This window comes from Poromitra crassiceps, assembly GCF_964638095.1.
Source record: "Poromitra crassiceps genome assembly, chromosome: 6".
Taxonomy (NCBI): domain Eukaryota; kingdom Metazoa; phylum Chordata; class Actinopteri; order Beryciformes; family Melamphaidae; genus Poromitra; species Poromitra crassiceps.
The window spans coordinates 8,891,026-8,906,679 of record NC_139627.1 but is presented as its reverse complement, the minus strand read 5'-3'; positions in this window follow the sequence as shown (position 1 = coordinate 8,906,679).

The window sequence follows — 15,654 nt, the reverse complement described above, 5'->3', positions numbered from 1 at the left end:
GCACTGGGGCAGGGCTTGTCCGAATGTCAACACTGCGAGTGCGAGAGCGAAGCAAGCATGCAACCTCCGCTCGCCCCCACGCCAACGCTTCCATCCGACCACCATTACCACGACGACAATGCCTGCACAGGCCTCCCCAAGGTCTACATTGATGGCTGCGCTTTCCATCACGAGAACCAAGCCCGGGCCGGCGCGGGCGTGGTGTGGGTGAACCACAAGATGGCCGAACCCGATCACTACCAACTCGGCCCTAAAACCAGTCAGTATGCGGAAGTCGCAGCGGTACTCATTACACTCCAGCAGGCCGCCAGGCAGGCCGTGAGACAGCTGGTAATATGTTCCGACTCCAACTACGCCCGCCACAGCTTTGTCTCACACTTCCCCTCGTGGAAAGCAAAGGGCATGGAAAATGTCCGCAACAAAGAGGTCAAACATTCTGAGCTTTTCTTGGCGTGCGACCGCCTCGTCGCAGAGCAGGGAATGACCGTGTACTGGAAGAAGGTCAAAGGTCATTCCCAAACGTCAGGACCTGACAAGGACGGTAACGACGAAGCCGACCGCCTAGCCAAACTAGGAGCTGAACAGGGCACACCTTGGGAGTTTCAGGACGACTGGCTCCCGGTCCCACAGGCCCACGCCGTTAACGCCATCACGCGACAGCAGGCAAGCGGTCAGAAAGACACTCCCACGACCTGTCTCCAGGCCGTGTACCTAGGTCGTCAACCCGACGACACAGACTTGGCTGACATGCAAGAGCGAGATCCAGCCATTCGAGCTATCAAACGGGCTGTTCTCCTCTCAGAGAACAGTCCTGAGGCTGGGTCACCAGCCCCAGACGACCCAGAGGAGCTTCGAGCTCTCCGCCACCAACTCCCCTATCTCAGGATGGAGGGAGACCTACTGGTCCACTCAGACTGCGAGCTGGCAGCCGCAAAATGGGTGGTACCCGCCGACCATAGGGGGGTGATGCTGAGTCACGCCCACGACCTCCCCGTCGGAGGACACCGAGGGTACAAAGCTACCCTGGAAACGATCCGACAAGTCGCCTATTGGCCACACATGTCCAGCGACGTCAAAGCGTACGTCCAAGGGTGTCTCGTGTGTAGCCAATTTCAGCCGTCGCACCCGCTGAACCGAGCTCCTCTCCAGAAGAGGGGGGTGAAGTTCCCGTGGTCCCACCTCCAGATCGACTGGGTCGGACCGGTACCGAAGTCATCTCGAGGTAACAAGTACCTCCTTTCGGTCACATGCGCGTTCACAAAATGGGTCGAATGCCTTCCGGCTACTAACGACACCGCAGTCACAACCGCGCTTCTGCTTCTGAACCACGTGTTCAGCCGGTGGGGTCTTCCCCTCTCTATCGACTCCGATAGAGGCACCCACTTCACCGCCGCCGTGACAACGTCACTATGCAACCTTCTGGGCATAGAGGTAAAGTTTCACATCTCCCACCACCCCGAATCCTCGGGCCAGGTCGAACGAGCGAACCGCACAGTCGTTCACATACTTAAGAAGTACGTGAGCGAGAGCGGAAGAGACTGGGACGTGAAACTTCCCCTAGTGTTGATGGCCATCAGGGCCACACCGCACCGCGCTACGAGGGTCACTCCTTTCGAGATGATGACAGGACGCGAAATGACTCTTCCGCTACACCTCCTGTACCACCCCGAGGACATCAGTGTCGCAACCGCATACACAGCAACCCAGTATGTAACCGACTTGAGGGCCCACCTCAGGTCCACGTTCGCGTGGGCCCAGACAAACTTGGAGGCTAGCGCCAAGGGAGCCAAGGCCTACTACGATAGGAAGGCATCCCAACGCGAGTACGAAGTAGGTGACCAAGTCTTCTATTTCATTTTCGACAAGCCCGTGGGGGTCTCTAAGAAATTCCTCCCCAGCTGGGCAGGACCCTACGAGGTCATGCGAAAACTCTCCCCAGTGGCCTACCAAATCAAAATCGTGCGCTCAAGGCGCCCACCGGTCCTGAAATGGGTGCATGCGAACCAAATCAAGCCCCATCGACCACACCCATCTCCAAGGGGGGGGCCAAGCCCAACCCCGGAGGAGGTGAACACAACTTCATAGGGTAGCCAGGAAGTGCATGCCCACTCACTCCTCAAGCATGCACTAACCACTAACCTAGGTCCTCCAAAACCCTAGCGTTAGTAACCCAGATCCTCTGATTTGTTCCAGGATGAAGCTCTCATGGGTCCTCTGCATTCTCCTCGCACTAAAAGCCAGTCTACCACACGAGGTGGTCGAACCCGGACCACCGACTGGCATAGTCCTACAGGGGGTCCCCGGACTCCTGCTCACCCGCTGCCGCATCTACACCCAGAGAGTGTACGTGCGCTTAGACCCCTGGGACGTGTACCGTAAGCACGGCCCCGCACCCCGACTCACTGAAGGTAGGCCCAGCGCTACCCAGGTCCAAGACACGGTGGATCACGCAAAGCAGACCACCGAACACATCCTCGAGCAACTCCAGAAATTCCTGGTGACCGAGAAAGATTTGAGTGGGCACAAACGCCCCAAGCGGTTCCTGGGGGGTCTCCTCATGATAGCCGCTGCCGTGGGTTCCCTGTTCTCAGTGGGGGTCTCCGCAACTAACGCAGTCAGCATCAACACGCTGCAACGACACATGAGCGAACTAGAGGGTGAAATGCCAGAGATCCGAGAGAGCCTCATTCTCCAACAAAAACTAGCACAGGACCTCAGTAAAACCCTTCAGGGCACTCTAGTTGCTGTGAACCTCCATTCTGTCCTCATTAACCGCACTGCCTATGCCCTGCAGACTCTAACCGACGTAGTCCGAGAGGACATGACCTTGGTGCGCGCGACCAGAGACTTGATGCAAGACCTTACCCGGGAGATAGCCTCCTCAGTCACCAGTCTGAGCGGGGGTAACATACCCCCCTACCTGGTCTCCCTATCTCTGGTTGAACAAATCTTAAAATCCGCCACGACCACCGTGGTCCAATCCTCTCAGGTACACTTGGCATATAGTCTTGGCAGTGCTATCCCAATCTTCGTAGACCCCCAGCGTCTAGAAATAGGATTCCTTATCAACCTACCAATCATTGAACAACAAAACATATACAGGTTGAAAACAGTGTTGAATGTTGGTTTCTGGAAGGGCGACACCCACGTGCACCTTGAGACACCAACCTTCATCGCGTACCACCCAGAGGACCGCTCGCTCACTCTCGTACCCAACCTAAACATGTGTGTCAAAACAAAGGACATCCACTGGGTTTGCCCAGGTAATCCCTTCATCAGAGATGTCACCAAGTATCTCTGCGGCCTGAGAGCCGGATCCACTGAGCAAAAATGCAAAGGCAGCATGTCCATTAAGGACGAGGGAATGGGTACCAGAGTAGAGCAAGCCGGTGACCGATGGCTCCTGAACACACCTGCCACCGAAGCCCTAATGTCACATGAGCGCCATGACACAGTCACTAAACTGAGCCTGCCGAATCAGACCATGTTCCTCACAGTTCCCCAGGGAGCCACGGTACATATCGATGACACTGTCCTCCATTATCTCAACCCCGACAGACATGACGTGGACATTGAGATAATGGACGCATTCCAAGGTCACAATCTCACGATTGGGGACACCCTTCAACAGCAACTCCTGGCTGAAGGGACCAAGCGAGTCCAGTTCAGCATCAAGCCGACGGGACTCACTACCACATTTGCCCAATACGCAAGCCGCCCATCGCAGTACCAAGAGCACCCCATCAGTCTGATCGCTATTGGCCTCCTCCTTAGTGGCTGGGTCATCACCGCGTCTCTCGCATACATAATGTACAAATACATCCAGAAGCTGCAAGCTAAGCTAGAGTCCTACACTGCCGCAACACCACGCTTCGCCCTCCTACCAGGAGAAGGTACCTTAGCTAGCCCACAGCGTCATTAGAAACCCCACTACCTCACACCCCTTCTCTCCCTTCCCCTTTATGCAAATCGTGTAAAAACGAAGAGCTAAATGACCAAGATAGAGAACCGGGCCCAGGCCCTGCCTAGAAAACTTGAAGTATGACAATCTGAATGTATTGCTTCGTGTGATGTAGACTAGTATGACAATCTGAATGTATTGTTTGTGTGATATAGTATAGGATGACAATCTGAATGTATTGTTTGTGTGATATAGAATGATAGAATAACTTGAGAAAAGTCCTGCCCGGACATAGGTGATCTGCCCGGACTTGAGCCCACATAGGACCACATAGCGTAGGACCTAACGAACTTGCTCCTTTCAGCCTCACGGACTAGGCAACCAATGGGTCGCCACCCGCAGGCCGCATGGCCCTGGAGATGCTTTAAAGACTGTGCCAGAACACACCCTTTCAACCATCGGGGGGATGTTGGGCCAGACATATTGGAGTATTGATATTGATATTGAATTAACAGTGATATTGAATGAAAGACATGTTGTTTGAACACTGACATTGAATGAGAGACATGTTGAATACTGGCTGGTCCTAGTGGAAACAGTGGGAGCACCCAACCCCCACATACCTGACCATTTGGGGCAATTTGAATACCACACCCATGATAAAGCCACAGGGATGCGAGCCGATTCCTTTGTCCCACAGCAGCGAGATAAGGGGAACCAATCGGTGTGCCTAAACCACAGCAAAGACACGCCCTGCACCCCAAAACATATACAGGTTTGGAACCTGAAAACTTCAGTTCTAAGTGACTAATCGTCGCGACAGGACGTACGTTTGTGTCCCGAGACAAACCGCCCTTCCCCCCTGCTCGGACCCGAGCCGCCCAGGCCGCAACCAGGCCGACGACCTCCACATCAGGGCCAAGCCAGCTCTGATATCCTGAAACCGACCCGCATCGCCTGAGCGCCCTCAACCCGAAGAAGCGAGCTGTGAGGTTCCCCCTTTCCTCCACTGAGACGACAGCAGATGCAAGAACCCAGCGTGGCCAGCTGAGATCGACTGCCTATTCTCAACCCCCCGCTCCTGCCTCCACGGCTTCCTCTTCGGGACAAGCGGCCGCCCGCTCCACGAGCCCCTCTCCTCCCCGCTGGAGGAACCTTGCGAGTCCGACCGCAACAAACCACTGCATCTGCGTTTGCAGAGCTGAGCGAACAAGCCAAGTAAGAGACTGAATTGATCACTCACGTCCGGGCTTAGAATTGTTAGAGTTAGATGATATATATATCTTTAGATGTACATGATTAACTGATATGATACTGTGAATGAATCTGTGACTGTTTATATCTGACTGTGACTGTGGGTTATATATGCATTACTGAATCCGAGTGTTTAGACGCTAGCCAGTTACTTCTTCACCGATCCACGGAGTGGATCTAATATAGCCGACGAGCTGAGAGGAACTTGTTTCGCCAATTCAAAGTCGATTAACTAATCGTGGCGGAGTAAGAGCCTCACGGCCCTGTTTTTCATCTAGACGGTGTTATTTCTCACTCACGGGCACGTGCGCAAGCGCGTGAACGGACCCTTCCTTGCTAAATACTCACACACATAGCTATTAGTCGGCTAACCGCCATTTTGTGCCGAGAACGCATTCCCTTAGTCTCCATCTTGGGCCGATCGCCATTTTGGCCCGAAAGCACACCCCCGTATCCTCCATTTTGTGTCTAGTCGGTCCTTCCGGGTCGGCCATTTTGAGAACAGACCCCTCACGCACACACACACTCACACACACACACACACACTCTGCCTCCCTCTAGTGTTCATCCGGTGCTTTACACTTTTGATGCAGATAAATACCCCCACCTCACATTCACCGACCATGCATTGAAATGTTTAGATGGTAACTCAGTTACAACGTGAATTCACTGACTGTATTGCCAATCCCTCTCTTTTATTTTATATATAATAAATATTGTCAACTTTTATTAGAATTCAACTGTTTCAGAGTGATTTTGTGGAATTGTGGTAAACTGTTGTCTAAGATGTAAGAACTCTCTCCTTTCAGATTAGACTAAAGGTGATTCAGATTAGGTCCGGTGATTAAGCCGGTGGTGCCCCTAGGTTAATCCTTACCAAGGATTACATATTTGATTTTAATAACTTTATGAAATATTAATAATTTTCGGATTATTAATATTTTATTTTACCTAACTAAATTCACCCAAATAACGAGCACAACATGTGCATGTGTTCAGTGAGTGTATAACACAATAGACATCACACCAGTGTGCATGTGTTCAGTGAGTGTATAACACAATAGACATCACAACAGTGTGCATGTGTTCAGTGAGTGTATAACACAATAGATGTCACACCAGTGTGCATGTGTTCAGTGAGTGTATAACACAATAGACATCACACCAGTGTGCATGTGTTCAGTGAGTGTATAACACAATAGACATCACACCAGTGTGCATGTGTTCAGTGAGTGTATAACACAATAGACATCACACCAGTGTGCATGTGTTCAGTGAGTGTATAACACAATAGATGTCACACTAGTGTGCATGTGTTCAGTGAGTGTATAACACAATAGATGTCACACCAGTGTGCATGTGTTCAGTGAGTGTATAACACAATAGATGTCACACCAGTGTGCATGTGTTCAGTGAGTGTATAACACAATAGACATCACACCAGTGTGCATGTGTTCAGTGAGTGTATAACACAATAGATGTCACACTAGTGTGCATGTGTTCAGTGAGTGTATAACACAATAGATGTCACACTAGTGTGCATGTGTTCAGTGAGTGTATAACACAATAGACATCACACCAGTGTGCATGTGTTCAGTGAGTGTATAACACAATAGATGTCACACTAGTGTGCATGTGTTCAGTGAGTGTATAACACAATAGATGTCACACCAGTGTGCATGTGTTCAGTGAGTGTATAACACAATAGACATCACAACAGTGTGCATGTGTTCAGTGAGTGTATAACACAATAGATGTCACACCAGTGTGCATGTGTTCAGTGAGTGTATAACACAATAGACATCACACCAGTGTGCATGTGTTCAGTGAGTGTATAACACAATAGACACCACACCAGTGTGCATGTGTTCAGTGAGTGTATAACACAATAGACATCACACCAGTGTGCATGTGTTCAGTGAGTGTATAACACAATAGATGTCACAACAGTGTGCATGTGTTCAGTGAGTGTATAACACAATATACATCACACCAGTGTGCATGTGTTCAGTGAGTGTATAACACAATAGATGTCACACCAGTGTGCATGTGTTCAGTGAGTGTATAACACAATAGATGTCACACTAGTGTGCATGTGTTCAGTGAGTGTATAACACAATAGATGTCACACCAGTGTGCATGTGTTCAGTGAGTGTATAACACAATAGATGTCACAACAGTGTGCATGTGTTCAGTGAGTGTATAACACAATAGATGTCACACCAGTGTGCATGTGTTCAGTGAGTGTATAACACAATAGATGTCACAACAGTGTGCATGTGTTCAGTGAGTGTATAACACAATAGATGTCACACTAGTGTACATGTGTTCAGTGAGTGTATAACACAATAGACATCACACCAGTGTGCATGTGTTCAGTGAGTGTATAACACAATAGATGTCACACCAGTGTGCATGTGTTCAGTGAGTGTATAACACAATAGATGTCACACCAGTGTGCATGTGTTCAGTGAGTGTATAACACAATAGATGTCACAACAGTGTGCATGTGTTCAGTGAGTGTATAACACAATAGACATCACACCAGTGTGCATGTGTTCAGTGAGTGTATAACACAATAGATGTCACAACAGTGTGCATGTGTTCAGTGAGTGTATAACACAATAGATGTCACACCAGTGTGCATGTGTTCAGTGAGTGTATAACACAATAGATGTCACAACAGTGTGCATGTGTTCAGTGAGTGTATAACACAATAGATGTCACACCAGTGTGCATGTGTTCAGTGAGTGTATAACACAATAGATGTCACACTAGTGTACATGTGTTCAGTGAGTGTATAACACAATAGATGTCACACTAGTGTACATGTGTTCAGTGAGTGTATAACACAATAGACATCACACCAGTGTGCATGTGTTCAGTGAGTGTATAACACAATAGATGTCACACCAGTGTGCATGTGTTCAGTGAGTGTATAACACAATAGATGTCACACCAGTGTGCATGTGTTCAGTGAGTGTATAACACAATAGACGTCACACCAGTGTGCATGTGTTCAGTGAGTGTATAACACAATAGACGTCACACCAGTGTGCATGTGTTCAGTGAGTGTATAACACAATAGACATCACACCAGTGTGCATGTGTTCAGTGAGTGTATAACACAATAGATGTCACACCAGTGTGCATGTGTTCAGTGAGTGTATAACACAATAGATGTCACACCAGTGTGCATGTGTTCAGTGAGTGTATAACATAATAGATGTCACAACAGTGTGCATGTGTTCAGTGAGTGTATAACACAATAGATATCACACCAGTGTGCATGTGTTCAGTGAGTGTATAACACAATAGATGTCACACCAGTGTGCATGTGTTCAGTGAGTGTATAACACAATAGATGTCACACCAGTGTGCATGTGTTCAGTGAGTGTATAACACAATAGACGTCACACCAGTGTGCATGTGTTCAGTGAGTGTATAACACAATAGATGTCACACCAGTGTGCATGTGTTCAGTGAATGTATAACACAATAGACATCACACCAGTGTGCATGTGTTCAGTGAGTGTATAACACAATAGATGTCACACCAGTGTGCATGTGTTCAGTGAGTGTATAACACAATAGACATCACACCAGTGTGCATGTGTTCAGTGAGTGTATAACACAATAGACATCACACCAGTGTGCATGTGTTCAGTGAGTGTATAACACAATAGACGTCACACCAGTGTGCATGTGTTCAGTGAGTGTATAACACAATAGACATCACACCAGTGTGCATGTGTTCAGTGAGTGTATAACACAATAGATGTCACACCAGTGTGCATGTGTTCAGTGAGTGTATAACACAATAGATGTCACAACAGTGTGCATGTGTTCAGTGAGTGTATAACACAATAGACATCACAACAGTGTGCATGTGTTCAGTGAGTGTATAACACAATAGATGTCACAACAGTGTGCATGTGTTCAGTGAGTGTATAACACAATAGATGTCACAACAGTGTGCATGTGTTCAGTGAGTGTATAACACAATAGATGTCACACCAGTGTGCATGTGTTCAGTGAGTGTATAACACAATAGATGTCACACTAGTGTGCATGTGTTCAGTGAGTGTATAACACAATAGATGTCACACCAGTGTGCATGTGTTCAGTGAGTGTATAACACAATAGATGTCACAACAGTGTGCATGTGTTCAGTGAGTGTATAACACAATAGATGTCACACTAGTGTGCATGTGTTCAGTGAGTGTATAACACAATAGATGTCACACCAGTGTGCATGTGTTCAGTGAGTGTATAACACAATAGACATCACACCAGTGTGCATGTGTTCAGTGAGTGTATAACACAATAGATGTCACACCAGTGTGCATGTGTTCAGTGAGTGTATAACACAATAGATGTCACAACAGTGTGCATGTGTTCAGTGAGTGTATAACACAATAGATGTCACACCAGTGTGCATGTGTTCAGTGAGTGTATAACACAATAGACGTCACACCAGTGTGCATGTGTTCAGTGAGTGTATAACACAATAGATGTCACACCAGTGTGCATGTGTTCAGTGAGTGTATAACACAATAGACATCACAACAGTGTGCATGTGTTCAGTGAGTGTATAACACAATAGATGTCACACCAGTGTGCATGTGTTCAGTGAGTGTATAACACAATAGACGTCACACCAGTGTGCATGTGTTCAGTGAGTGTATAACACAATAGACATCACACCAGTGTGCATGTGTTCAGTGAGTGTATAACACAATAGATGTCACACCAGTGTGCATGTGTTCAGTGAGTGTATAACATAATAGATGTCAGAACAGTGTGCATGTGTTCAGTGAGTGTATAACACAATAGACATCACACCAGTGTGCATGTGTTCAGTGAGTGTATAACACAATAGATGTCACAACAGTGTGCATGTGTTCAGTGAGTGTATAACACAATAGATGTCACACCAGTGTGCATGTGTTCAGTGAGTGTATAACACAATAGATGTCACACCAGTGTGCATGTGTTCAGTGAGTGTATAACACAATAGATGTCACACCAGTGTGCATGTGTTCAGTGAGTGTATAACACAATAGACATCACACCAGTGTGCATGTGTTCAGTGAGTGTATAACACAATAGACCTCACACCAGTGTGCATGTGTTCAGTGAGTGTATAACACAATAGACATCACACCAGTGTGCATGTGTTCAGTGAGTGTATAACACAATAGACATCACAACAGTGTGCATGTGTTCAGTGAGTGTATAACACAATAGACATCACACCAGTGTGCATGTGTTCAGTGAGTGTATAACACAATATACATCACACCAGTGTGCATGTGTTCAGTGAGTGTATAACACAATAGACATCACACCAGTGTGTATGTGTTCAGTGAGTGTATAACACAATAGACATCACACCAGTGTGCATGTGTTCAGTGAGTGTATAACACAATAGACATCACACCAGTGTGCATGTGTTCAGTGAGTGTATAACACAATAGACATCACACCAGTGTGCATGTGTTCAGTGAGTGTATAACACAATAGATGTCACACCAGTGTGCATGTGTTCAGTGAGTGTATAACACAATAGCTTGTAATGCTGTCTTCCTTGTGCTCTCTTAGCTCCTGCTGTACAGTGGAACTAAAAACGTCCTGCCAGGTGTTCAGCCCACCTTTGTCCATGTTTTGCAGACCATATATGGTGTCCTAGAATACGTTCCAACATGGTGTGTAAATGGAAACACCCAAGGTAATATTAAAATGTATTTCAGTGTAAGCTACAGTATAACATTGAGGCTGCCCCAATGGGATTGATTATATCACTGTGATTAGAATCAGGTAGGACTGTGATGTGTTGCTTTCCTCTCTTCTCTTTCCTGTAGAAGTCCGTCATTGTGATCTAAACATTGCAAACTGTGGATCATGCTCTGACAACCCAGCTAATATGTACTGGGCTGCTGCCTCAACTGCGGTGAGTGTGTGTGAATATTTCTCAACTAATTAGCAGCTAGCTAACAATATGAGTGAAAGAACGAAAAGATTTTCTTGAATGTTTGTTGTTGCTGGTCTTTGTGCCACACCTGTTGTACTCTATAGAGGGTGACATCACAGGGCACAGAGACCAGCCAATAGCAGGAGGTCAGCGCAGTACCCTACTTTTCACCATTAGGTGTCAGACTTCACCACAGATTTAGATGGGGTGTACTGTAGTTACTCTTTAATTTTGGCTGGAGTCAGAGAATTACCACTCCCTAAATGTATTACAATCCTGTTTGGCTGACAGGGACATGAAATCATAAATCTTTGTGTTTTGTTTCCACTCCAGCTCGCAAAGGCAGCATCAGGGATCGTCACTGTGTTATTGAATGGAAGAAAAGATAGGGAAGGGCAGGTAAACACACAGACACACACACACACAGACACACAGACACACAGACACACACGCGCGCGCGCGCACACAGCCACACACACGCACACACACACACACACACACAAATGCAAATGGTGTGTGTGTGCGTGTGTGCGTGTGTGGGTGGGTGGGTGGGTGTGTGTGTGTGCTTGTGTGTGTGTGTGTGTGTGTGTGTGTGTGTGTGTGTGTGTGTGTGTGTGTGTGTGTGCAAAAAGATATAAACAACAGTACTCCAAATTGAATACAAGTAAATTACATTTTGTTTCCTTTTTATTTACTCCAAGTTTTTTTAAGAAGTATGAAGTACCCAACTTCAGCGTAGGGAAACTGACTGAGTTGCGTGTGTTGATGGTCAACCCCGCTGGCCCGTAAGTACATTAAAGTGTTGGCATGACAATGAATAGAGTCAATATTTAGAGTCATTGTGCTTGTGTGTGATTTTGAATCCTCAGAGTAATAGAAACATAAATGTCATCACCTATATATTATGCTATTTGCATTCTCTTCAAAACTTTATGGTTTATTATTGTTGGAAAGCTTTGTCATCTTGGTAACAAAGTTGATACTTTTGCAGTTCCTGAACTTCCCTTTGACTCAAATGTAACTGTGTTTCTCTATTGTGTTATTGTGATTGGTTTTACAGTACACTAGTTAATCTCACTATTAAATGTATATTTCCCTTAAGCAGTGGAGGCAAATGTGGACATGCCACTATGGTAAAACTGCGAACAGATACAGAGAAGTACATCAACAGCTTTAAGTGCAAATTCATGCTTCAGTAAGTTACCTTCACTACAACAGAACTGCCAGGTTGCATGAATGTATTCATATAATCACTTTAACAAAACGAAGCACTACATTTATTTATACCTAAATGGAAAGACAAATCTTGTTTTATGAATCTACTCTCATATAGGCTCTATTTCTGTATGTAAATAAAGCCTAAAATATTTATTTTTCAGGAATGACTTTCGGAATACGCTGGTTGCAATGTGGTGGCCATAAGGCAGTGAGTATATATTTTTCTTTATCAATGAATACTTTTCATTTCAATGAACTCCACAAATCAGTGGATTCAAATCAACGCAGCTGAGGAGGCTGACAGTCAGGAAGCTGACACTGTAAAATCATATTTCTTAAGAACTTCTTCTTCTTCTTCTTTCGTGTATCATCAGCTGGCCAACCTCGTCCCAGAGTGCAGACGGTTCCGTAAGGTCCATAGATGGCGTGGCATGTCTTCTCCTTTTACACCGCCTCCTGATATCATGCTTAATTCATGTTAAACGCACTGCTTAATATTATCAACAAAACAATTATAATAGCATTAATAAAAAGCAGTTCTTGATGTGCATTTAATATACTGTTTTGTTGATGTTGTTTTTTGTGTTTAATTAATGTTGTCATAGTTAACATTAGTTAATGAACACTTAGTCCCCCACTTCCACTTACTGTCTGCAACTGCATGTATATCCAAAATGTCCCAGATACTGGATGGACTGAATCTGATTATTTCATTGCAGAATAAAATGCACCTCTCCTGATTGAACACTAGCAAAGCCGGGACATTTTTACCTACCACAAGGGCCAGAAGAGGGGTCGACTGACCCCTAGTCATTTGAATGAGAGGCTGTGCATTTGCACCTCTTGTGTGGAGTCTCCCTGTCAATTCTATTCAAATGCAAAATTAATTCTATTCAAATGCTAAATGTACTGGACGGGGAGAGGGGAGGTGTCTCTGCTATCATGGCAAATTTGGCCACAAGGCCGGCAGCCCTTGTGCTCTTGTCATCAAAGCGTAGATAGCGCATGATATCGGTCTGATTTTGAAAATGTATGAACACAGGGTCGTACAACAGACATATTTAGGAAAAGTCAAGAAAGTAGGGATTTGGAACTCGATCGAGTGCAAAGATATATTTTATTTTAATTCACAGGGGTCACGTGACCCCTTTGACGGCCCTTCTAGTGTTAGAATGCTGGAGACTCACAGCGCCACCTGCTGTCAAACTGGGAATCACGACATTAAATTAAAATCTATCTCCACATCTACAGTGATTTTGTTAACTTCTGGCCATCTCTTTACGCTTATGACTGAGTTCTTTACACTGGTGGCTGATTGCTGTGATTTTCTATGTGCCTTTTAATAAAACTTCAGCCAAGCATGTGAACTCACTCTTTCATTTCATGACATTGCTGATGTGTGTTATTTTGTGTGCCAGCAGCTCCCATGTTAAAGAAGTATATTGAGAGCAACGTACACCGGAGTCAAATTCCTTGTATGTCTACATACTTGGCCAATAAAGATTCTGATTCTGATTCTGCTGATTCTGAACTTTGAACTGATAGATATTCTACAAAAGAACTCAGTAGATATCGATTGCTATTTGAGTATAGAACTTAATTTGATTGACAGGATTATGAGATTGTATTTTGATTATTATTTTTCTTTTCCTTTTGCAAATATACTAACTAGACAGTCTGATCCACACTCCAACCAGTTGGTGGCAGTAATGTACACATTTGTTCAATAAGTGTCTCATCTGTGACGTCACGCAAACCCTGATGCAAACAAAATGTTCTGGAAGATCAAACACACCCTGCTGTGTAAATTCAGTGCAGGCTGTGGAAAGACTGATTGAATGGACAACACCTGTCTTGAGTGTGATTACAATGACATCATAGGATCAGTCATGCAGTAATAGACTACATTTTCAGTACTGGCGCAGATTAATCAAAACATTAATGTCACAGGTAGGCTGTATACCATATTATAAAACGGCTCTCTCAAATCAAGCAATCTGATTGGTTCACAGCCATTGTATAAATCCAATAATCCACTCCAATTTATTGGTTGCCATGGCAACTCTCTTACTAAAAGCCTTTGGTTACCTCAAAAAAAACAAATGGCGGAGACAGCTGTCAGATCCTTGTGAATCGATCTTCGCTTATAACTTTACTAATACTTCGCAGAAAATTATGTTTTGTACAAGAATAGATGCGGGCTAATGTCTTCTTTGCAAAAAAAAGGCTGTTAACCCCGCATTTAACCCCGTAACGTTAGTTGGTGTCGGGCTTTGCAGAAAGCACTCAGCTTCTCAGCAAGCGCTGAGAATGCAGCGCTGCGCTCGCGCTGCCTGTCGGGGTTTCCAGAAAGCTCTCAGCTTCTCAGCAAGCGCCAGGATTGGCCAATGTCAACTTCAGTCTCCAGAACGATCCAATCAAATCACCCGCATGTCTATCTTCTTGCTAGAGGTCCCGCCTTACAGTAGTGTTTCAACTGACTCTATCAGAATACCATGCCAGTCGGACTTATAGTATTATTATTATATTTATATTATCATACTTGGAAACCGTTTTACAAAAGCAATATAGCACTCGAGCAGCGTGTGTTGTGGCATATATCCCGCTGATCAGTTGTTATCCCACGAGGCCTGCGGCCTCGTGGGATAACAACTGATCAGCGGGATATATTTGCCACAACACACTAGCTCTCATGCTATATTGCTTAAATATATCATGAATCTATGTGAATAAATAGATTTATATAAATAGTAATCACAGCCTAATGCATAGAGATAAATCCTGAAACCTCGCAACAGTTCTAGCCTAAGCCAGTGGTTTTCAAAGTGGGCTCCCCAGCAAAAAGGGGGGATAATCTATTTTCACTATAATTCCATGCCATCCATAAGTAACACAATCTAAGCTAGTGTAGAAGTGAGTAACTAGGCTAATTATAACCATAACAGCACAAATAATTGACAAAAATCTCGAAATAAATATACAGTATTTACTCTGAGAAATGAAATAATGAGAAAAGGAACAATTATTGATGGTTAAAACTGAATAATGACATCACAACAGTCTAATCCTAATGCTAATTTAAAATGAGATTTGGGCGTTTTGGGCAAAAGAGAGAAAAAAAAAACGCCCAAATTCATCTCACCAGCCGCCACTGCTGGGGACACACCATGCGCCGCGCAGCGCACCTATATATTATTATAGACTACTGTAACTGTAATAGTTAGCCTACTCATATTATCGTGTATTTTAAATGCATGAATTCCATTACCCCCTAACCTTTCCCAGCACTCTCAGCCTACCCTCTTGT